A 25,215-nucleotide genomic window follows, 5' to 3' on the forward strand; every position below is an offset into this window, starting at 1 on the left:
ACAACTCTTATTGCAGTTGACAAACTAGGGAGTTATTGCAGTGACTCTTCTGTCCCATGTAAATGACAGTTAGTGGCTGCACAAGTTTGTAGCCTGACCTAAAACAAGTTCAGATCGTCAGGTCTAATGCTCAAGCATTTCTTCAGCAGAGCAGCTAAAATTGTAAAGATAAGTAAACAGGTAGTTACTTTTAATTAGTTTCTCTGAAGTTCTTACCAGTATTTGGCATTTTGCCCTTATCAATGATCCACCACAAATCATTTTCCTTGCATCACTCCTCCCTTGTTCCTGCTCCATCCAAAGTACTGCTTAGTAGTCCCACCTCCCATACAAGCTGCCAAGTCCAGCTTTTCTAATACTGTTAGCATTCCAGGTTCTGTTTTAATTTCTCTGTATTTCCCTCTGTCCATTACCTTCAACGTACCCGTTTATTACCAACAATTTCCTTATTTGTACCTTCTATTGGCACCTGTTTCCCTCTGATCACTGTGTATGTTCAAAGTTCTCTGCTTTTGTTTATTGTGAATTTTCTTTTCTATTATCATACATCTTCTCATTTTCTCTTTCATTATTTTTCTTCGCCTTTTCTCCTTTCATGAACACTGCTAGATTAACTTCTGTCATGAAGTGTGGTGACACTCTACAAAGCCTTCTGTAGCACAGGCTGCCATTATTCATGAAAGACTAATCATTCATCTGACTGATAAGATTTGCTTTGTCAAAATAGATAAATGACCTGAGTAAGAAGGATCTATGCTTTGACTGATTGTGTATAGTCATGAAGGTTCTGTAGATCACTCAATGTTGCCTTGCTTTTAGTATTTTCGCTGTCTCTGCCTATTGTGTTAGTAAACTTTGTGTTGGTAAACTTGCTGGAGACTTGTGAAGTACTAAACCGTTGGAATGGTACAGAGTTCATGATGATTTTAAAGGCTATGCGAAAATCTGCAAAGCCAGGCCTAAATCAAATTGGTACTGTCAGCACAATTTAAGTACAGTCTGCATAAACTAAACTAAATGATGATTTCACAATTCAAACCAAAGGAAAACTGTGAGATCAGCTTCCAGCTGATCATGATATTATAATATGACATTCTTTCTGGCAACCCTGCAAAGAAACTTGCTCACTTAGCTGTTCTTCTAGATGTATCCAGGCAGAGGCTAAAAAGCAAGGTTCCAGAGATAAGGACAACAAAGAGGTCGTCACAGGAAGGGCTACGGGATTGATTTGAGTCAGTGGACTGGGCTGTGTTCTCATCAGAGAATCAGAGTTACCCCCTGCTTCAAGCAGGCTTCAATCATACCAGCGCCAATGAACAATGTGGTCTCAGTGACTATCACCCAGTGGCAATTACAACCACTGTGATAAGTGCTTTGAGGGGCTATTATCTCCTGCCTGAGAAGCAACTAGCACCCGCTCCAATTCGCCTACCAGCACAAGAAGTCTGCAACTGATGCCATTTCATTGGCTTTTCACTGAACCTTGGAGCATCTGGACAGCAAAGAGAATCGGGATGCACTTTGTTGACTATAGATCAGCACTTCATCCCCTCAAAACCAATCAACAAGCTTCAAGACTTTGGCCTCAATGCCCTCTTGTGAAAATTGATCTGTGCTTTCCTCACTTGCAGACCCCAGTCAGTTCAGATTGACAGCCTCCGTGATCTCCATCAGCACAGTTGCCCCACGAGGCTGTGAGCTTAGCTCCCTGCTCGACTCGCTTTACTGCAGTCACAGTGACCAGGTGACAGAGTCAGAGGCTAACGAATGAGTGGCGGGATACTGGTCAGACAAAGCGCTTTGTCGAATGGTGATGAGCTTCGCAAATGTCATTGTATACATCTATGAACTTAGCGAATATTTGCTTCACTTAGGACTTCTGAGTGGGTTCAAGAAATCACAAGATAAGTGACTCACCTCAGAACTACTTGGTTCTGCTTTGCTCTTCACATAATTGTGTTTGTGCTTTCAATTTCCAAATTACAGGTTTCAAATCTGTCAAATCCCTAGGAAGGCTGAGGCACTCAGTTAAAGAGGTTTATTTAAAGGTCGGAGTTTGACCCTGCAGAAACTTTATTGGCTGATCATTTAATAGTCCGTAACGACTATGCTGTCTCCTTAAAACCATTGCTCAATTAGTCTTATTCCTCTTTTCTTCCCTTTTCCTGTAAAGAGAGGCATATAAATTCATGAGGGACATAAACAGTGTTTGTTGACATGAAGTGTGGGCCAATAAAAGGAATCAGTTGCCAGCAGAAAGATTGAGAAAGTTAGATAGCTAGATAGATACATTATTAATCCCAAAGGAAATTACAGAGTCACAGTAGTATTATAAGAGCATGGATATACAAATATTAAAAGAGAAGTAAGACAGAATAAAAAATAAGATGCACAAGATTTATGAATCAAAGATTGCAAGATTTACAAGATTTCTAGGTTCGCGCCGATAAGATGGTAGTACAAGAATACAGTCACGAATATACACTCACATTGACCAGTTAAGAAGTGATGGTAGTCTGGCACAGGGAGTCTGCGATAGAAAGGTGTGGTAATCAGAGCTAAACAGAACTTAAGCAGAGATTAATGACAGTCCAGCAGGAGGAGATCATCTCTTCCCTGGTGGAGGACTTTGTCAAATGGTACAAGCTGAATCATCTGCAGCTCAATATCAGTAAGACAATGGAGATGGTGATGGACTTTAGGAAGACCAAGCCTGCACTGCTCCCTGTTACTCTTGACAGTGAAGAAGTCATTCAAGACCTTTGGTCGGCCATTCTTGGATACTGGGACCACGCATGATGTTTTCCAGACTGAGACTCAGAATGAATACGCGCTGGAGAACTCCACGCAGCTGCTGAGCACACTCCTTCAAGACCCTGGGCTTCACACCATCTGGTTCCAACGCTTTGCCGTGTCTGAGTTTCCCCAGAGCCCTTCTCACCTGCGCAGTGGTAAAGGTGAGTCCATGATGACTGGGGAGATGGTGGAAGGTGGGTGCTGGGGTGTGGATTGAAGATCCAGACAATAGTGGTTGTTATGTGGAGGTGTGGATAGTAGGTGCTGGAGAGGGAGGGGTGTAGACAGTGTTAGCCTGTGTTGTTCATCCACATAGTGAGGGAGGAGGGAAGACATTGATGCCGAGGAAACATCGGGTGCCTCAGCACCTGGACTGGTGTGCTGAGGTAGGGGGCTGTGAACAAGAGGGCAACTGTCAGACCTGTTGAAGAATTGGTTTAACTTATTTGCTCTTTACGGCAGCATTCCAAGACCCAACAGCCAGGCTGATTGAAGGCAGTGAAGTTCTTCATGCCTCTCCAGACCTCACGTGTGCTCCTCTGCCCAAACCTGTTCTCCAGCTCTCTCCTGTATTTCTCTTTGACCACCTTGCTCTTCTCCATTAGCTCTCTTTGTGCATGTTTCAATTCCTCCCCATCTCCTGATCTAAAGGCTCTGTTTTTGTGGTTGAGAAGAGCCTGTGGATCATTGGTGACCCATGGTTTGTTGTTAGGGAAGCAGCGAACAGTCCTTGATGATATTTCAGTGTCTACACAGCAGATGAGGTAGCCTTTGATCCCCGTTAATGTCCTCCCCATATGGTTCACAGAGCACATTCCAGTCAGTAACCTCAAAGCAGCCCTTCAGGGCCTCAATGGCCTCTGGAGACCATTTCCTCACTACTTTGGTGGTAGCTAACTGTTGTTCCACTTTAGGCTTGTACAAGGGCATGAGGTGAACCAGGCTGTGATCTGTGGAACTGTGTGAATCTTTAACATTTGAATACAAGTGATACGGGGTTTTATTTTCTCTTGCCTGACACTTGACAAACTGAAGGAGGGCAGGGTTGTTGACAGAGAAACATGGTCGAGGTGTCCCGATACTACAGTGAACGCACTGGGGAGTTGAGTCTGGAGTCTCGCAATGGTGATGTATACAACATGACGCGCAGCATTGGGACCTCACCAGGAAGGCAGAATGTAGACAATGAGCAATATGGTGTGGCTGAACTCATGCGGTAGATAATACGAACGCAAACTCACAGCAAGCAGTTCAATGTCTGGACTGCTGATTCATTCTTTCACAGAATGTGTCCAGGATTACACCATCTGTTGTTCACAAGCACAGCAAAACCACTTCCCTTCCTCTTACCATACTATAGATTAAATCTGCTTGTAGCATTGAAAACCCAGTCACAGTAGTGTTGGAATCCGGGATTTGCTTATGTAGCCATGTCTCAGTGAAACACATAATACTGCATACCCAATATTCATTCTGCGTCGTCACGATAACTGCTAGTTCCTCCATTTTATTTGCCAGTGACTTTACGTGTCCCATAACGATAGATGGGAGATATGGTTTATATCTCCATTTAGTGTTGCACCACTTTTTACCCGATCTACAGCCTCAGTATCTCCGTCTCAGCTCATCCGGAATATCGAGCTTCTGGGCAAACAAAGGTTGCTTCCCAGATGCTAGAAGCTTGTAGATACAATATTGCATCCACTACTGTAGTCAAAGCTCCCGATGGAATAGAGTATCCTGAGAGCCAGAAGGATGATGAAAATGTTCTTAAGCAAATTAATGCCCATTGTTACTCGCAGTGTTGCTAGCCTGTACTAAACAAAAATTAAACAAATGCCTGAGAACTCACCTGGGCGATAAACAGGACTGGACTAAAAATACAGAGGCACTGTAAAGACGGGACAGAGCCGACTGTACTTCCTGAGGAGGTCCCGGTCATTCAACGTCCGCAGTACCGTGCTGCGGATGTTCTATGACTCAGTGGTGGCCGGCATGCTGGGGCAGCAGGGCGGGAGCAGCAGATGCCCAGACCGATAAACTTGACAGGGAGGCTGGTTCTATCCTAGGGATGGAGCTGGATTCCCTGGGGGTTGTCTCTGAGAGGAGGATGCTGCAGAAGCTATGGAGCATTACGGACAATCCCACTCACTCCCGCCATGACATTCTGGGCAAACAGAGGAGCACCTTTAGTAACAGACTGATTCCACTGAGGTGCACCACTGAAGGAATCCTTTCTCCCTGTGGCAATTAGACTCTACAACACCTCCTTAAGTATACAACATAACACATCTGTATTTTGCACTTTGACTTTTTAATACACATTTTGTATTTTTCGTACCTCAATGCTTACATCTTGTATATTAAAGTATATATTTCTGACTGAGCAACCCTGCAACAATAATTTCCTTCAGGACAAATAAAGTTTTATCTTATTTGGCCCCATGCATGTACATTCTGATTGTGCTGCCAGACGTTGTTCTCCAGAACATACCGATAATGACAATGCACACATCCGCCCTCTGGCTGAAGCCTTCTGAAAAATTGCCTTGATTTTCCTCCAAGGATACCCTTCAGAGATTAGTGAGCAAGTGTAAAATTCAGGCCATCCATCTTTTAATGGAATTTTATTACTCTGTCAATGATAGTTACTGTAATTTTGTGAGCATTGTCTGGTTGAAGCGATCTTGACACAAAATCAATCAAATTCTTATCTCCATTCTCCACATGATATGAAAAAGCATGCATTACACCATCACAAGAATAAAGTTACAGACTATAACTTGCGATAATCATTTGCCAGCAATAAAGTGATTAACTGAGTACTTAGTTGCTGCCCTTGTTTCATTAGCCATCAGCCAAAAGTCGCAGAGCTTCACCAGTGCCACCTTAAATCAGAAAGAGGCCCCTCCCTCATGTAGTCATTTGATTTCTTTCTGTTGGGTATTATTGAGTGTGTGTTAGCCCTCCTTCCTGAAAGTGTTGCAAAGGACTAGAATGTGCTAGAAAACGCAGGAAGGTCTGAAACCTGTTGGCTGAGCTCAGCCGGCCTACAGAGAGTGTTTCACCTCGACCAGTCTGGGAAATTTTCTGTTTACCGAGGAGGTTATCATTACAATAAGTCACCGGAGTGTAAGAGATGACAGTGTGAATGTGTATAAAATCATCAGGGGGATAGATGGGGTCAAATGCACTGATTCTTTACCCAGGATTGGGGAACTGGGTTTAAAGTGAGAGTGGTAAGATGTAATATGAGCTTGAGGGGAAACTTTTTCACCCGCCTGAGAGGTGGGCAGTGCACACAAGGAGCTTCCAGAGGAAGTGGTGGAGGCAGGTACAGCAACAACTTTTAAAATGTACTTGAACAGGTGCATGGGTGGGAAAGGTTTATAGGGATACAGGCCTTAACACTGACAAATGGGAGTAGCCCAGGTGGGAAGTTTGATCAGCATGGACAAGTTAAGCTGATTCTCTATTCCCTAGAGACATTTTCTAACGTGATCACTGATGACACTTTATAGCAGATCTGTGCTGCATATAGGCTCTGCTGATTGATGTTATTTCAAGCTAAGTAGTCCCAACAAAGCTTCAGAAGTCCTCAGTGGGTTTATCAGGCTGACTCTGGAAGAATTGTTTGAAGTAATTAAAAAAATATTGTTCTGGAAACCACCGGTGAAACTTAATTTCCTTGTGGAGACTGGTTGCTGCAGAAGTTTCCTTAATTGTCTGCTTCTTTATGCTCTGTTCATTTAGAAAGGCTTTTAAAAACAACCTCTCATCTCCCCACTCTCCTTTCATTCTGCAATATTATATTTTGCAACATCCTGTTGCTTTCTCGCATTTGTTGTTGCAATTAATATTCCATAAACAAGGAATTGCATTGCACTCTGGTTTATATGTTGTAGTGTTCTCGCACAGGTGTAAAAGAACTCTGAACTAAACACCAAGCATAAACCAATCACTGAGGCGGTCCCAGTAAGATTACCCGTTTACTGTTCACTCTTCCACATTAACATATGGTGAAAACTGTTGATAAAATAATACAAAATATATACAGTATTTGTTTCCTTTTTGACATCACATTTACATAATAAATACTTGCAAAAGTAAAACTACAACAACTATATTACATTAAAGTGCAACATACAGTCAGAACCTACCTACGCCATCGACTGGCTTTAAATACACTTCAACATAAACTATCCGCAACTCTTTAAATAACAAAAAAAACATAAACTTTATCAATCATCATTACTTTTAACAGAATCAGCGTTAACATTTTTAATTCAACGTATCGATTATCTCCTGAACTTACAGCGTTGCTTCACTAATGTTTCTAGTGTGTAGAAAGAAAACTTTTCTCACGCTGATCCTGCACACATAAGCCTCCTCCTTCCCGTTTCTCCAAACCGGTATTTTCCCACAAGACGCAGAGAAACCGGGTGTGACGTCATCGCATGCCGCGATATATCACAGACAACGAACTTACTTTAAACAATCTTAACCTTAACTAGAAAACAATAACAAACACATTACTAAAGTGAAAATATAATAAACTAAACAAATGCCTTAAAGGCAACACACTCCCCGCCTGACCTTCGTAAGGTCACAATGAACATAATACAAAACTTCAGTCTCTAAATCAGTCCTTAGGTAGAAGTAGAATGACTTCTGTAACTGGCCTTTGGTAAATTTTCACATCACCTTGGTCAGAAGTTTTCAACTCAACCTTCCTGACATGTCCATCCCCACTAGGGAATGTGGCAGTGATTCTGGCCATGTTAATGAGGAACGCAAGTCCTCTCACTAAAGAATTCAAAGCGGAGAACCGCTGAAAGCGTTCATTAGTACGTATCGATTCTTCGAGGTAGGTGACTCCTGTTTGTATTTGCAGCTGAATTTCCGAGTCTCTTTCGGGTTCGATCAGCTCAAATGTCTCGCTCATTTGAGTTTTTTCTGTTGGTGGCTGATACAGAAAGGTGGGGGGGGGGTCCAGTGAACCAGGATGTCTGAGCTAGGCGGGATGCAGGTAAGGATCTCGATGCATGGTCTGCAGGGTTGTCCTAGGTACGCACATAATGCCATTGTTCGGGCTTTGATGACAGGCGGATGCATTGAACTCTATTATGAACATACATGTAGAAGCGTTTTGATTCGTTATAAATATAACCAAGCACTACTTTGCTATCTGTGTAGAACTTGATATCATCCAGCTTTAGGTCTAGCTCGTCCTGGATAAGATCTGCCATTTCCACAGCCAGGACAGCTACGCTCAGTTCAAGCCTTGGAATTGTCGGCTCGGACTGAGGAGTGAGCTTCGCCTTACCCATTACAAATCCCACTTCGACTTGGCTGTCCTTTCCGACGACTTTCAAGTCAGCCACAGCGCCGATGGCCTTGGTAGACACATCCGAAAAAACACACACTTCTATGCGCGCTGCCTCGGTGGGTGAGGTCGCAGTGTACCTACGTCGGATATGAAGCTGTTTTAGATCTTGAAGTGAATCTCTCTAAGCCTCCCACTTGCTTAGCTTGTCTTCTGGTAGGGGACTATCCCAGTTGGAGAGCTCAGAGGTAAGTTCTCTGAGAAGGACTCTTCCCTGGATCGTAACTGGTGCCAGTAGACCCAAGGGATCGAAAACACTGTTGACAGTGGAGAGAACTCCACGACGGGTAAATGGCTTGATTACGGTCGGCACCGAGAACGTGAATGTGTTAGTCATAATCTCCCAAAAGAGCACCAAACTCCTTTGTGTGGGTATGGTTTCTCCATCTAGATCTAGGTCTTTGATTGCCGGAGCACAGTCATTGTGTGGAAAGGCCTCCATTACTGCCTGACAGTTTGATGCAAACTTGTGCAAGTGGAGGTTTGACTCAGGGAGTGAGGCTTGTGTACGACGGAGCAGATCGATTGCTTCGTCTTCTTTCTGTAGTGATATCAAGCCGTCATCAACATAGAAGTGCCTTTCTACAAACTTAACGGTGTCGTCACCATGCTCCTGTGTGCCCTCTCTGATGGCTCTTCGCAGCCCATAGATGGCCACGGCAGGTGATGGACTATTGCCGAAAATGTGGACTTTCATCCGGTACTCAATGACTTCCTTGTTAATGTCGTTGTCCTTGTACCATAAGAAACGGAGGAAATTGTGATGGTCCTCCTGTACTAAGAAGCAATGGAACATCTGCTGGATGTCCGCTAAGATTGCGACCTTCTCCTTCCGGAAGAGCAGCAGGACCCTGAGAAGGGTTTGTTAAGGTCAGGAACTGTGAGGAGCACGTCATTAAGGGAGAAGCCAGCGCACTGAGCACTGGAGTCGAAGACCACCCTGATCTGATTGGGCTTTTGTGGGTGGTAAACCCCAAATGTTGGGAGGTACCAGCACTCCTCACCTTCTCTCAGTGGCGGTACTACTTCAGCATGTCCATTAGCGAAGATCTTCTCCATAAATGCTACGTATTGTTGCTGCATCTCAGGTTTCCTTTTCAGGGTTTTTTGCAAGGACGTGAACCGCTTGACTGACTGCTCTTTGTTGTTTGGCAAGCGCTGGCGTGGTTCTCTGAAAGGTAGTGGGGCGACCCAATTATTTGCTTCATCTCTGAAGACCTTGGTGTCCATTATTTTTAAGAAAATGGTGTCTTGTGCTGATGGAGCAAGTTTATTATCATGCTCAGTTTGAGCAAAGACTGACTGATCCAGCATCTTGTCGGTTACTTTACATTTGTTAAAGCCTTGTCATGCTTCCTTGATACAAATGAAACTTGTGCAGGGTTGAAAAATGGAATGGTGGCCGCTCTCTAGCACATTGGTCTTGAGTGTGTTAACCGTCGGTTTGTGTACATTGCCAAGGCATACCTCTCCTATTACCACCCAGCCCAGATCCAGGCATTGGGCAAAGGGGGCATCATGTGGTCCATTGATCTGCTGCCTAACCTTGTGCACCTGGAGAACATCTCTTCCTAATAGCAGGAGTATTTCTGCTTTTGGATCCAGTTCTGGGGTGTGCTTGGCAATGTGGTGGAGATGTGGCTGGTGTAGCACTGCACTTGTCGTCTCAGTGCAGTTATTCAAAATTTCATTGCACTCTAAGAGTGGAGGGAGACAGATGACAACTTTACTATCCAGGGACTCGAGCTGGAAGTCTTCTGCCTTCCTTCCATAAGTTTCCACGCTGCCTGAGCAAGTTCTAAGGTAGCATGGGAACTGATTACTCTCAATGTTGATCAAGTTAAAGAACTCTGGTCTGACTAGTGAGCGATTGCTCTGATCGTCCAGAATTACGTAGGCTTTGATGGCCTTGTCTTTGGCTTCCTTAGGTACACCTTAGTGAGGCAGATCTTTGAACAAGAACGGCTTGACTGAGCTTGACTGCAAACTTCTGTACAGCTCGAGCTGACAACAGTTGTCCTGGAGTGAGCCTCTCCCTCCCCGCTGTCCTGTTGTGGGGGTGAAGGAGCTTTGTCGGTTTGCGGTAATGGGCCAGGATACATAGCCCCATCGTGATTAGTGCTATTACATTCCGGGCACTTCACGGAGATTGTACACTCTCTAGCAAGGTGAGAGGTAGAGGAACAGCATTTAAAACATATTTTTTTCTCCTTGAGAAGGGCCATTCTCTCTTCAAGGGGGTTTTACCTAAACGTTCTGCATTTTTTGAGGGGGTGGGGTTTGTTCTGCAATGGACAATTCTTGCTAGGGTCATTGTTAGTTGTAAAGACTTCAGTTTTACGCACTGAGACAGGTTTATTAATGTTGAAATTATTCGAAGTGGATTTAACTGGCTTGGTATAAATTGTACTGCTACCTGGACTCATGAAGCTAGGGTCGTTTCACTTCTTCGCCTCCTTGCACATAAACCTAGTGAAATACTCAAAGGGAGGAAATCGACCATTGTTCTCTTCCTTGTACTCTCAGCCAACAGACACCCACCTTTCCTGCAGCCCAAATGGAAGTTCGTCCACGATTTGTCTAATCCCGTATAAAGTGTCTAGGTATGATAGAGCAGTTAAATACCCATCTTCTTTGGCACCTTGAATCTCCATGGGTAAATCTCTGAACTCTCTTAACCTAGTGTGGTCCTTGGCTGACACCTTAGGAAAATTTTCCAGACGTTGAAATAGTGCCGTTTCAATAATTTCAGGGACCGCATAGCACTCCCGAAGTCTCTCCCATGCTTTGCGTAAGGCTAGCTTGGGTTTGTTAATGTACACTGAAAGTATGCGTCTCACCTGTTCGCATGATTCTTTTCCCAGCCATTTCGTCATAAGATCCAACTCTTGGGTTGCTCTGATCTGGATTCCGTCGATAGCGTTGGTGAATGTGGAGTACCATGCACGGTAATTTTCAGGTTTATTGTCAAACTGGTATAGTCCTGAAGTGACGAGATCTTCTTTCTTTCTTTTTCAATCTTTTTATTGATTTTCATATATACACAAAAAAAAACATAACATAATAATGAGTAAATTATGAATACAATAGACTTGAAATCACGTTGATAATAAGATAACAATATCCTATTAAACATCAACAAAAGAAAATACCTTAATCAATCAAGTCCATATGATTATATATGAAAAAAAAACAAAAATAACCATTAAAAAAGAGAAAAAAATTTTTAAAATATGTGAAAAAAAGTATATATTAAGAAAAATAAAACTCTAAACTAAACTAACATGGGCAATAATAATAGTTTACAAGTATATGATACTGTCAACAAACTCCGGAACTCCATACCTGAACATGAATAAGCAGAAAGAAGGTCTGGAAAGGGCCAAATTAATTCATATGAAAATGTCGAATAAACGGTCTCCAAGTTTCTTCAAATTTAATTGATGAGTCAAAAATAGTGCTTCTAATTTTTTCCAGGCTCAGATAAGAAATAGTTTGAGAAAGCCATTGAAACGTGGTAGGAGGATTTACTTCTTTCCAATTTTGTAATATAGACCTTCTGGCCATTAATGTTACAAAAGCAATCATTCATCTGATTGAAGGGGAAAACTGATTACCATCTTCATTTGGTATGCCAAAAATTGCAGTAATAAAATGAGGTTGTAAATCTATATTCCAAATTGAGGAAATAGTAGTAAATATGTCCTTCCAGTAATTATGTAAAGTGGGACATGACCAAAACATATGGGTCAATGAGGCCACTTCTGAATGACATCTGTCACATTGAGGGTTAATATGAGAATAGAATCGAGCAAGTTTATCTTTAGACATATGAGCTCTATGTACAATTTTAAATTGTATTAAAGCATGTTTAGCACATATAGAAGAAGAATTAACCATTTGCAAAATTTTTTCCCATTTATCTGTTGATATGTTATATCGAAGTTCTTTTTCCCATTCTTGTTTAATTCTAACTGATATTTCTGGTTGTATCTTCATAATCATATTATAAATAAAAGCTACTAATCCCTTCTGACAAGGATTTAAGGTAAAAATCAAATCTGTAAAGTCCACCAAAGTTGAATTAGGAAAAGATGGTAAAACTTTATGTAAGAAATTTCTAATTTGTAAATATCTGAAAAAATTAGATTTAGGTAATTCAAATTTGTTGGAAAGTTGGTCAAATGGCATCAAAGTATCCTCAAAAAAGAGATCACGAAAACATTTTATACCTTTCCTTTTCCATATGTTAAAAGCTTGATCTGTCCAAGAGGGTTTGAAAAAGAAATTAAGTAAGATAGGGCTATCAAGAACAAAGTTTTTCAAAGTAAAAAACTTACGAAATTGAAACCAAATTCGTAATGTATGTTTAATAACAGGATTAGATATTTGTTTATTAAATTTAACTAAATCAGCAGGAAGACAAGAACCAAGAACAGAGAATAGAGAATATCCCTTTACCTCATTACATTCCAAATTTACCCACTGTGGGCACAGTGGTGAATCCAAATCTAGTTTCCAATATAAGTGACGAGATCTTGTCGTGCTAAATACTGTGCCATGGGTTCAACTGCTAGTGGCATGCTGGCTGGGGGAATATGTCGGCGGGTATGTGACTGAGGGTGCACATTTGTTATGGAATTTGCTGTTCTGAATTCAGCCTTTGCCTCTCCTCTTGCCAAATCTGGTAAGTTTGGTGTCGAGAAGTATTTGTCATCAACCGTTTCATACTTGAATCCATCGCGGAGTTGCAAGGGTAAATTGTCTTCCTCAGATGGATGTGATGCAATTGGGCCTCTCTGAGACTCCTCGTGAGGTGGGATGTTAGCATATAAGTATGGAGAGGAAGAATGAATCTTCAAGTCTATTTGAGATCGGACACAGTTGCTTGTGCGTTCCAATCTGGTCTTTTCTGAAGTAGATTTTACGTCAACCAGATCATGCATTTCTTCAGCACTTTCTATTAACTCTGCTTCCACCCTGGCAGCTTCTGCTTCTCGGTGTAGCATCAACACTTCTAACTCTGACTCTATCCCTACCTTTTCCAACTGGTTTTTGGCTTCTCTGGCAGCCGCTTCCTTTTTCAATTTTGCTTCTTGTTCGGCGTATAACGCTCGCACCTTGGCGGCTTCTGCCTTAGCTCTTGCATGGGCAGCCTTACTTGTTGATGCCCTACTGCCCCGTCGCTGGATGGCAACGACTTGATGCTGGGTCGAGTTGTCATTGCAGCACTTGAAACACTTGGTAATGCCGCCTTTTCACTGTAGTGTTCTCGCACAGGTGTAAAAGAACTCTGAACTAAACATCAAGCATGAACCAATCAATGAGGCGGTCCCAGTAAGATTAACCGTTTATTGTTCACTCTTTCACATTAACATATGGTGAAAGCTGTTGATAAAACAATGCAAAATATGTACAGTATTTGTTTCCTTCTTGACATCACATTTACATCACAAATACTTGCAAAATAAAACTACAACAACTATATTACATTAAAGTGCAACATACAGTCAGAATCTACCTACGCCATTGACTGGCTTTAAATATACTTCAACACAAACTATCCGCAACTCTTTAAATAATAAAAAACATAAACTTTATCAATCATCATTACTTTTAACAGAATCAGCATTAACATTTTTAATTCAACATATCGATTATCTCATGAACTTATGGCATTGCTTCACTGATGTTTCTAGTGCGTAGAAAGAAAACTTTTCTCACGCTGATCCTGCACATATGAGCCCCCTCCTTCCCGTTTCTCCAAAAACTGGTATTTTCCCCACAGGACGCGGCGAAACCAGGAGTGACATCATCACATACCGCGATATATCACAGACAACGAACTTACTTTAAACAACTTTAACTTTAACTAGAAAACGATAACAAACGAATTACTAAAGCGAAAATATGATAAACTAAACAAATGCCTTAAAGGCAACACATATGTCACTGAACTAATCTGAATCGCATCGCTCCTGCCGAAGCAGTTAAGATCCATAGCCCTTGCATCGCAGCTTGGAGACAAAGCAGCTGTGCTCTTGGTCTCTCTGATTCCCAGTCAAAGGCAGCTGAGCCTCCACCCTTCATGGAAGAAGCCCTTCCAGTCCCTCTTTCATGCCTGCATCAAGATCTGAATAGCTCAGACTCAGCAGAAAGCAGCTGATCGGGCAATCGAGGTCAGGTGACCAAGCAGTTTGAAAAGCTCAAACAAATAAATATAGGGTTACCTGAAGTGGAGCGGCCAGTGAGTGAGTGGGCCAGTGAAAGAGTGGAGATTTGAGACTTTGACTCGAGAGGCTGAGGACGAGCTTCACTCCCAGTGAGGTAAGGCCGGGTAAGTTCCTTTCAAAGGAGAAAGTTTCAAAAGCTGAGGCAAGTATTGGGTAGGTCATGGCAGCTGAGATCGGCCCCGTGGTTTGTTCATCCTGCAGCATGTGGGAAATCAGGGATATTTCCAGTGTCCCTGATGACTATGTGTGCAGGAAGTGTGTCCAGCTGCAGCTTCTTGCAGACCACATTGAGCATCTGGAGCTGCGATTGGATTCATACTGGAGCATCTGAGATGCCGAGAAAGTCGTGAATAGCACGTTCAGTAAGTTGGCCACACCGCAGGTAAAGGCTACACAGGCAGAATGGGAAGGGGTGGCCACTAGACAGCGTAGCAGTAGGCAGGTAGTGCAGGAGTTCCCTGAGGTCATCTCCCTCCTAAACAGATATACTATTTAGGATACTGTTGGGGAAATGTCTCATCAGGGGAAGGCAGCAGCAGCCGAGTTCATTGCACCATGAGTGGCTCTGCGGCACAGGAGAGAAGGAAAAGGAGTGGGAGAGCTATAGTGATAGGGGATTCGATTGTAAGGCGAATAGATAGGCATTTCGGCGGCCACAAACGAGACTCCAGGATGGTATGTTGCCTCCCTTGGTGCAAGGGTCAAGGATGTCTCTGAGTGGCTGCAGGACATTCTGGAATGGGAGGGTGAACAGCCAGTGGTCGTGGTGTACATAGGTACCAACGATATAGGTAAAAAATGGTATGAGGTCCTACAAGGTGAATTTAGGGAGTTAGGAGATAAACTAAAAAGTAGGACCACAAAGGTAATAATCTCTGGATTACTACCAGTGCCACATGCTAGTCAGAGTAGAAATAGGAGGATATTTCAGATGAATATGTGGCTTGAAAAATGGTGCAAGGGGGAGGGATTCAAATTTCTGGGGCAGTGGAACCAGTTCGAGGGAGATGGGACCAGTATAAACAGAATGGTCTGCACCTGGGCTGGACTGGAACCAATGTCCTAGGGCAGGGGTCGGCAACCCGCGGCTCTTTGATCTCTGTTCTGCGGCTCCCCGTGGTTTGTTAGTTTTTGAAATGTAATTCGAAATTTGAATATTATGGTGATCTTGTACAATCTAAAAACGTTGTGGAGATCCCATTTCCTGGCACATCCGAACCGGCTCATAATTAGCCACCGTTCCAGCTGAGGGAGATAGCCTACGGGGGTTTGTGAGTACGTGTCTTTTGGAGCATCCGCGCCAACGGGGACGGGTTGAGGGAGGCTTTAAAGCAAGGCTGTTTAGTTCAAATAAAGTTACCTTTGACTGCAGAGTCTTTATTTTAGCGCTGCGTGTAGCACACCGCTACAACGTGTTTTTTATCGCTATTAATATACATCACCACTGCCAATGCCTGACACCCGCCAGTGCGCGCTTTCTTTTAATTCTTCGATCCAAGGTAGGCTAACTATGGAGTAACCTTCTACCCAACGTCTTTTTTTCGGAGTTCAAAATGTTTTTGTTGCCTGCAGAAATGTAATTTCGTTTTCTCTGCAGGAGTTCATCAATTTCATAAATGCAAAACATTATAGTTTGTTTATACATAGCATAAAGGCAAAAAAAACCGTTGTATGCAGTGTTATTTAATTTTAAATGTCAAATGGGTTTTGTGGCTCCCAGTGTTTTTTTTTCTGTGGGAAATGGGTCCATATTGGCTCTTTCAGTGGTAAAGGTTGCCAACCCCTGTCCTAGGGGGAGCATTTGCTACTGCTGTTCAGGAGGCTTTAAACTAATGTGGCAGGGGGATGGGAACAAGTGCTGAGAGACAGAGGGGTGTAAAATGAGGGTAGAAGCAAAAAGTAGTAAGGTGAAAAGTAAAAGTGGCAGGCAGGCAAATCCAGAGCAAAAAGCAAAAAGAGCCACTTTTCAACATAATTGTATAAGGGCTAAGAGTGTTGTAAAAACAAGCCTGAAGGCTTTGTGTATCAGTGCGAGGAGCATTCGTAACAAGGTGGATGAATTGAATGAGCAGATAGTTATTAATGAATATGATATAGTTGGGATCACAGAGACGTGGCTCCAGGGTGACCAAGGATGGGAGCTCAACATCCAGGGATATTCAATATTCAGGAGGGATAGATAGGAAAGAAAAGGAGGTGGGGTAGCATTGCTGGTTAGAGAGGAGATTAACATAATAGAAAGGAAGGACATTAGCCTCGAGGATGTGGAATCGATATGGTTAGAGCTACATAACACTAAGGGGCAGAAAATGCTGGTGGGAATTGTGTACAGGCCACCTAACAGTAGTAGTGAGGCTGGGGATGGCATTAAACAGGAAATTAGAAATGTGTGCAGTAGAGGAATAGTAACTATGATGGGTGACTTCAATCTACATATAGATTGTGTGAACCAAATTGGTAAGGGTGCTGAGGAAGAGGATTTCTTGGAATGTATGTGGGGTGGTTTTCTGAACCAACATGTTGAGGAACCAACTAGAGAGTAGGCCATTCTAGATTGGGTATTGAGCAATGAGGAAGGGTTAGTTAGCAATCTTGTCGTGCGAGGCGCCTTGGGTAAGAGTGACCATAATATGGTGGAATTCTTCATTAAGATGGAGAGTGACATAGTTAATTCAGAAACAAAGGTTCTGAACTTAAAGAAGGGTAACTTTGAAGGTATGAGACGTAAATTAGCTAAGATAGACTGGCACATGATACTTAAAGGGTTGATGGTGGATATGCAATGGCAAGCATTTAAAGATCGCATGGATGAACTACAACAATTGTTCATCCCAGTTTGGCAAAAGAATAAACCAGAGAAGGTAGTGCACCCATGGCTGACAAGGGAAATTAGGGATAGTATCAAGTCCAAAGAAGAAACATATAAATTAGCAAAAAAAAGTGGCACACCAGAGGACTGGGAGAAATTCAGAGACCAGCAGAGGAAAACAAAGGGCTTAATTAGGAAAGGGAAAAAAGATTATGAGAGAAAGCTGGCAGGGAACATAAAAACTGACTGTAAAAGCTTTTATAGATACATGAAAAGAAAAAGATTGGTCAAGACAAATGTAGGTCCTTTACAGTCAGAAACAGGTGAATTGATCATAGGGAACAAAGACATGGCAGACCAATTGAATAACTACTTTGGTTTTGTCTTCACTAAGGAGGACATAAATAATCTTCCGGAAATAGTAAGGGACCGAGGGTCTAGTGAGATGGAGGAACTGAGGGAAATACATGTTAGTAAGGAAGTGGCATTAGGTAAATTGAAGGGATTAAAGGCAGATAAATTCCCAGGGCCAGGTGATCTGCATCCCAGAGTGCTTAAGGAAATAGCCCAAGAAATAGTGGATGCATTAGTGATAATTTTTCAAAACTCCTTAGATTCTGGATTAGTTCCTGAGGATTGGAAGGTGGCTAATGTAACCCCACTTTTTAAAAAAGGAGGGAGAGAGAAACCGGGGAATTATAGACCAGTTAGTCTGACATCAGTGGTGGGGAAAATGCTAGAGTCGGTTATCAAAGATGTGATAACAGCACATTTGGAAAGAGGTGAAATCATCGGACAAAGTCAGCATGGATTTGTGAAAGGAAAATCATGTCTGACGAATCTTATAGAATTTTTTGAAGATGTAACTAGTAGAGTGGATAGGGGAGAGCTAGTGGATGTGGTATATTTAGATTTTCAAAAGGCTTTTGACAAGGTCCCACACAGGAGATTAGTGTGCAAACTGAAAGCACACAGTATTGGGGGGGGGGGGGGGTATGGTATTGATGTGGATAGAGAATTGGTTGGCAGACAGGAAGCAAAGAGTGGGAGTAAACAGGTCCTTTTCAGAATGGCAGGAAGTGACTAGTGGGGTACCGCAAGGCTCAGTGCTGGGACCCCAGTTGTTTACAATATATATTAATGATTTAGACGAGGGAATTAAATGCAGCATCTCCAAGTTTGCGGATGACACAAAGCTGGGCAGCGGTGTTAGCTGTGAGGAGGATGCTAAGAGGATGCAGGGTGACTTGGATAGGTTAAGTAAGTGGGCAAATTCATGGCAGATGCAATTTAATGTGGATAAATGTGAGGTTATCCACTTTGGTTGCAAGAACAGGAAAGCAGATTATTATCTGAACGGTGGCCAATTAGGAAAAGGGGAGATGCAACGAGACCTGGGTGTCATTGTACACCAGTCATTGAAGGTGGGCATGCAGGTACAGCAGGCGGTGAAAAAGGCAAATGGTATGTTGGCATTCATAGCAAAAGGATTTGCGTACAGGAGCAGGGAGTTTCTACTGCAGTTGTACAAGGCCTTGGTGAGACCGCACCTAGAGTATTGTGTGCAGTTTTGGTCCCCTAATCTGAGGAAAGACATTCTTGCCATAGAGGGAGTACAGAGAAGATTCACCAGATTGATTCCTGGGATGGCAGGACTTTCATATGAAGAAAGACTGGATCGACTAGGCTTATACTCACTGGAATTTAGAAAACTGAGGGGGGATCTTATTGAAACGTATAAAATTCTAAAGGGATTGGACAGGCTAGATGCAGGAAGATTGTTTCCAATGTTGGGGAAGTCCAGAACGAAGAGTCACAGTTTAAGGATAAAGGGGATGCCTTTTAGGACCGAGACGAGGAAAAACTTCTTCACACAGAGAGTGGTGAATCTGTGGAATTCTCTGCCACAGGAAATAGTTCATTGGCTATATCTCAGAGGGAGTTAGATATGGCCCTTGTGTCTAAAGGGATCAAGGGCTATGGAGAGAAGGCAGGTACAGCGTTATGAGTTGGCTGATCAGCCATGATCATACTGAATGGCGGTGCAAGCTTGAAGGGCTGAATGGCCTACTCCTGCACCTATTTTCTATGTTTCTATGTTTCTATCCTCATGCTCATTGCTCCCCCATGGTTTAACCACTAATAAAAGGTTTTCTTTCATTTTACTTGATATGTGTGTTGCTGCTGTCCCTAATTGTCCTTGAGAAAGTGATAGCCTGGCACTTTCTATGAAATTCTGACTCACAAATCCCTGTGAAGAGTTCTGTGTGTAAAGTGAGAGGGAGGCGGTCATTTGTTATGAAGAATTGTGGATTCAGAGAATACAGGAATGGAGCATCTAAATAAGTCAGGGTGGTATCAGAGTGTCTGGCTTTCTTTTCTTGTTGAAGTCAAAGTACCTACATTTCCATGTTCACTCCGTTACTTCCTTGATGAAATAATGAGAATGCGTAAGATACAGGCTTTTACACAGCAAGTCAAAACATAAATCTGTCACAACACTCTTGCCTGTCTCCTTAGTATTTTGAAAGCCATTTCTTCTAAGGTACTCAAAAATGTTCAGTGCTGTTAAACCAGAAAGATGTCCCAGATTAGCAAAGTCAGACAAAAGCTGATATACAGTATTTGGAAGAGGTTCTGGCTAAAGGGAAGGATGAGATGATGGAGCAATTTAAACATGAGGGAAGTAATTTTATAATCAAAATATTGATGAAAACAGGGATGATGGGTGAATAGGACATAATTTGGGTAAGTGATTTCTGGTTAATGGAGGGTGGATTGAGAAGACAGCTGGGGATAACTGTTAAGCTAATAAAAGAATTGAGAAGGCTTTCAACAATAAATCAGCTAAGTCAAAGGAAAAATGAGTAAAATTATGGAGATTAAGTAAGCATTCTGTGGAGTGGAGAGGACATGGAGTTGAAATCTCTTCTTTGGGTTAAACAAGGTGCCAATATCTGATCAGAGATCGTGGTGTCGGATTATTTACTTAGAATGAGTTGCAGTCCATCCAAGACGGCTCTTGAGTCAAGCAGCAGATTCATGAATCTGTCCCAAGTTCTGCTGTGTGGTCTCGAGTCTGATGGCTACACACTTGTCACTTTACAGATGTTCCTTGAAAAGGATTCCATTCTTTTATTATCCAGATATTGTGTATGGTCATGAAGGTCCAGTATCCTGGCAGCAATCATTCTGCATTCACTTCCCTACTGGTTTTTTATGTAGATATATTATCTGAACAATCAAATCAATAATGTCAGTAACTGATTCTTTCTTGACTGTCACAGATTGTAACTTACGATTGCTATTCAGTCACTGGTTGGATATCATTCCTGATCTTCTGAAGGAAGGGCACAAAAGGTTCAAGTTGTGGTTAAATAGAGAAGCTATCTTATGACATGGCTGTGGAGAAACTTGCATATTGATATCTAGTTCATGGAGATGAGCAATGAGGCCCAATGAGGCGATATGAATGTCAGCCAGCTGAAGAATGAAGTGCATAGCTGTATCATTAGGTACATGGTTATTTCACTAAAGTAATATTTTAAAGTAAATTAGAAGATATTCTGAAATGAGGGAAAAGTAAGATTTGAGATCATTCATTGGTAATCCACACACCATTGGCAGTTAATACAAACTCCTTCATATTGTGGAAATATATCTGTAACCCAGACTTCTTTATGAATTTGTAAGTTTTGTAAAATGTAATGTGAACAAGATGGAGTCTAAGAAATTCCAAGATACTTTGCTGGTTAGCATGGGAAAACTTACAAGTGTGTTTGTGTTAACTGGGAGCAAACTATTTTTTTTTGAAGACAGGTAATTTTTTAATGGCCAGAGGGGATGTTTTGACAACAGGGGGCAACAGGATGGAGCTTATAAAGGTCAAATGTGAGAAAAAGATATGGAAGAAGTTAACAGAGGAATGGAATGTTATGGAATGGAGCAACCTAATCATTCTTCTTTGTGGGAAAAAAATATAAAAATACCTGAAACAGAAGATCAGAGCTATATTTTCAGACAAAACTTGGCTGGAAGTATACCTCCCCTTACATATAAAATAATAAGATACATTAATAATGTGATCTACTCTGAATTTGTTGTAGTTTGTGTATATTAAAAGACTTAGCTGACTGGTACATAACAGATTTTGAAGGTTCCAGGGAGATTTGCTTCTCTGGGAGGAACAGTGACGTGGGAAATGTCGAGGGAAGAACTGCCCAGGAAAGGCTTCTCAGGAACAACAGTCACTGAAGAACAAATAAGGTTTTTACACTTGGCAGTTCGACTTTGGTTTTCACCCTATATACTGCTATCGATGCTATAGCCTTGAGTGGTTCAGTTTCTTTCATCATGATTCCAACGCATTTGACGTGATGACAGAAACTTTGAGTAAGGAAAGAGGTCAACCCAACATCTGGGATGTGTGGAAAGACATGTGCACCATTGTTTTGGATACTTGTTAGTGTCGGGGACACATACAGGTTGACCTAGCATCTGGGATGCACGTGTACGTACAGTGGACGTTTGTTTTTCGTGTTGGGGACACTTATACAGCTCCATCTAGCATCGGGAGGGGGCATAAATGAGATAGGAAATTAGTAAACTATCCAATAACAAAAGGGTGTCAGAGAAACTGGGTGCTGGAACTAAATACTGACGTTTATTATTCCCTAATGGACAGTGCAGTGAAAACTGGTAAGTTGCTGGAATATTGGTAAATGTAAATAGAACAAAATAAGGATAAAGTAAAAATTGGGGCAGGGTGCATCTTTCCCTGATCCTGAATGAGAAATCAGCACCTGAAAAGAAAAAGTAACACTGGAAATAATACAAAGTGTTTAAAGCAGATACAACCTTTTGCACAGAGAGGAATAATATCTACTTTTGGATCTGAAAGAGGGGAAGAGGATGAATATGGAAATATGGATTGGAATGATGTAGCAGATAAAGTGCCCAGATACTCTACCCTCAGTACTGTCAGAGAGAGAAGTGCCAGGACAGGAAATCAAAACCAAAATATAATACATGCTACCCCTTGTTGGGGACAGCAGCTGAGGGATATTATTAAGGATATCAGGACATATGTGCCTGGAGGTGACTAGAGATTTCTTCCAAGTAATTAGTTACCAGAGAACAATACACCGTCAAGGTGATAAAAGAGAAAAGAAGAGTGATTATAATGTGCTTGTAGCTGAACATACATTCTGCCTTGCCAGCAACATGCTTGTAGAGTAAATGAGGAATTAAAGAATGCAGTATTTATTGTTATGGATAATAACAATGGGGACCCAAAGGATGAGTTGCATAAATGTTAACAGAGAAAAGGAGATCTCTCCATTGCACTTGGATCCTATTTGTGGATGGTGTTCCGGGGGTTGTATGAACCAATATTAGGTCAAGATCATTTAGAGTCAGACCCCGTAAATAGATGCTTAAGAAAATTAGTGTATCATAGTACTGATGAATTGAGAAGATGCTGGAACTGTTTGACCCCAGTGACCCTACATACTGAAGCATGGATAGTTAGGAAAATGGTTAGAGCATGGGAGAAGGAGCTGCAGGAGCTAGCTTTGAACTTTGAGACTATTCCAGAGGCAGCTAAAGGCCCTTCCCTTGGAGAAAATACATGGGATATCGTGTGGGGAAATCCAGGTCAGGGGAGAAGCCAGCAGAGAGCTTGTAGAGGGGAAGTAACACAGCACTGAATATGCCTTCACCTAATCAGGGAAGCTTATTGCAAGCTCAAATCTGTAGTTTCACCTGTGGTAATGAGAGTCATTATTCTCGAAAATGTAGAACAGTTACTGTAAAATAAATCCAAAAATAAAATTTGATTTGAGTTACAGAAGGTTCAGAATATGCTGAAAGATCGACCATAAGACATAGGAGCAGAATTAGGCCATTTGGCCCATCGAACTTGCTCTGCCATTCAATCATGGCTGATCCTTTTTTTTCTCCTCCTTGACCCCATTTCCCAGCCTTTGATGCCATGTCCAATCAAAATTCTATCAATCTCTGCCTTAAATACACCCAACGACCCTGACGCCGCAGCTGCATGTGGCAACAAATTCCACAAATTCACGAATTCCACTCTGGCTAAAGAAATTTCTCTGCATCTCTGTTTTGAATGGACACACCTCTATCCTGAGGCTGTGCCCCTTTGTCCTAGAGACTCTCCCACCATGGGAAACATCCTTTCCACATCTACTCAGTCTAGGCCTTTCAACATTCAAAAGGTTTCCATGAGATCCCCCTCATCCTTCTAAATTCCAGTGAGTGTGGATCCAGAGCCATCAAACATTCTTCGTATAATAACTATTTTATTCCTGGTATCATCCTTCTGAACCTCCTCTGGACCCTGTTCAATGCTAGCGCACATCTTTTCTAAGATGAAGGACCCAAAACTGTTCACAATACTCAAGTTGAGGCCTCACCAGTGCCTTATAAAGCTTCAGCATCACATCCTTGCTCTTGTATTCTAGACCTCTTGAAATGAAAGCTAACATTGCATTTGCCTTCCTCACCACTGACTCAGCCTGAGGTTAACCTTTAGGGTGTTCTGCACAAGAACTCCCAAGCCCCCTTCCATCTCAGATTTTTGGATTTTCTCCCTGCTTGGAAATTAATCTGCACATTTATTTATTCCACCGAAGTGCATGATCATGTGTTTTCCAACATTATATTTCATTTGTCACTCTCTTGCTCCATCCTTCCTGTTTCCTTCACACTGCTTGTCTTTCCACCAGTCTTCGTATCATCTGCAAACTTGGCAACAAAGCCACCTATTCCATCATCTAAATCATTGATATACAGCTTAAAAAGAAGCAGTCCCAACACCGATCCCCGCAGAACGCCACAAGCCACTGGCAGCCAACCAGAAAAGGATCCTTTTATTCCTACTCACAGACTCCCACCAATCAGCCAATGCTCTAACCATGTTAGTAACTTTCCTGTAATAGCATGGGCTCTTAACTTGAAAAGCAGCCTCATGTGTGGCACCTTGTCAAAGGCCTTCTGAAAATCCAAATACACAACATCCACTGCATCCCCTTTATCTATCCTAGTTGTAAGCTCCTCAAAGAATTCCAACACGTTCATCAGGCAAGATTTTCTCTGAAGGAAACCATGCTGACTTTGACCTATCTTGTCCTGTGGCACCAAGTACTCCATCACCTCATCCTTAACAATTGACTCTGACATCTTCCCAACCACTGAGGTCAGGCTGACTGGTCTATAATTTCTTTTCTGCTGCCTTCCTCATTTCTTAAAGAGTGGCATACCATTTGCAATTTTCCAGTCCTCTGGCACTATGACAGAATCCAATGATTTTTGAAAGATCATTGCTAATACCGCCATAATCTCTAACGCTGCCTCTTTTAGAAGGTGCAGTTCATCTGGTCCAAGTGACTTAAGTACCTATAGGTCTTTCAGCTTTTCAAGCACCTTCTCCCTTGTAATAGTAACTGCACCCATTTCTCTTCCTTCTCACACTACAAACATCAGGCATACTGCTAGTGTCTTCCACAGTTTGGTTAGCGTATGGGGATTTCATGCTTTAGATTTGTTAAATGTTGTATTATGCATGAAGAATAACTCACAACATTTCTGTGCTTCAAAGTCTTAGACTGCCATATTTCCTCAATGTTGAATTGTAACTGAATGTTCTGGTAACAGAACAAGGGATTTTCTAAAATGATTTAAAGTGTGAATGGTTTTGCATATGAAGTGTAGCCACAACTGAGTTCTTTCTAGTGAGAGAAAATATATCTGTGTGAGTGTGTATTTGAGAGAGAAAGGGAGAGAGCAAGAGAGTCCAAGTGCTGTTTTACAAGACTGATGCAACTTCTTAAAGGCATTATTTGTTAATTTGTGACATCTCCACCCAACAGTTTTTCCCCTTGGTGCTTTAAAACAAAGTGTGAAAGCCTTTCACAATGGTTATTTTAAATTGTGAAATTAATTCGAGGAAGGATAGTGGAAGTTTTTTG

General features: G+C 42.0%; 1 protein-coding gene across 2 annotated transcripts in view; it reads left to right on the forward strand.

Moving 5' to 3' along the window:
* Nucleotides 1-1,524: 1,524 nt before the first annotated feature.
* The window catches only part of LOC132378675 (C-C chemokine receptor type 4-like), a 36,835-nt gene continuing 13,144 nt past the window's right edge, over nucleotides 1,525-25,215 (forward strand). Inside the window, exon 1 of one of the 2 annotated variants that reach the window (XM_059945780.1) lies at nucleotides 1,525-2,957. The gene's annotated coding sequence lies outside the window, so the exon portion shown is untranslated. The remainder of the gene's footprint in view (nucleotides 2,958-25,215) is intronic. The other variant, XM_059945777.1, reaches the window with a different exon arrangement.

The sequence above is a fragment of the Hypanus sabinus genome, chromosome 20 (assembly GCF_030144855.1).
Source record: "Hypanus sabinus isolate sHypSab1 chromosome 20, sHypSab1.hap1, whole genome shotgun sequence".
In the NCBI taxonomy this organism is placed as follows: domain Eukaryota; kingdom Metazoa; phylum Chordata; class Chondrichthyes; order Myliobatiformes; family Dasyatidae; genus Hypanus; species Hypanus sabinus.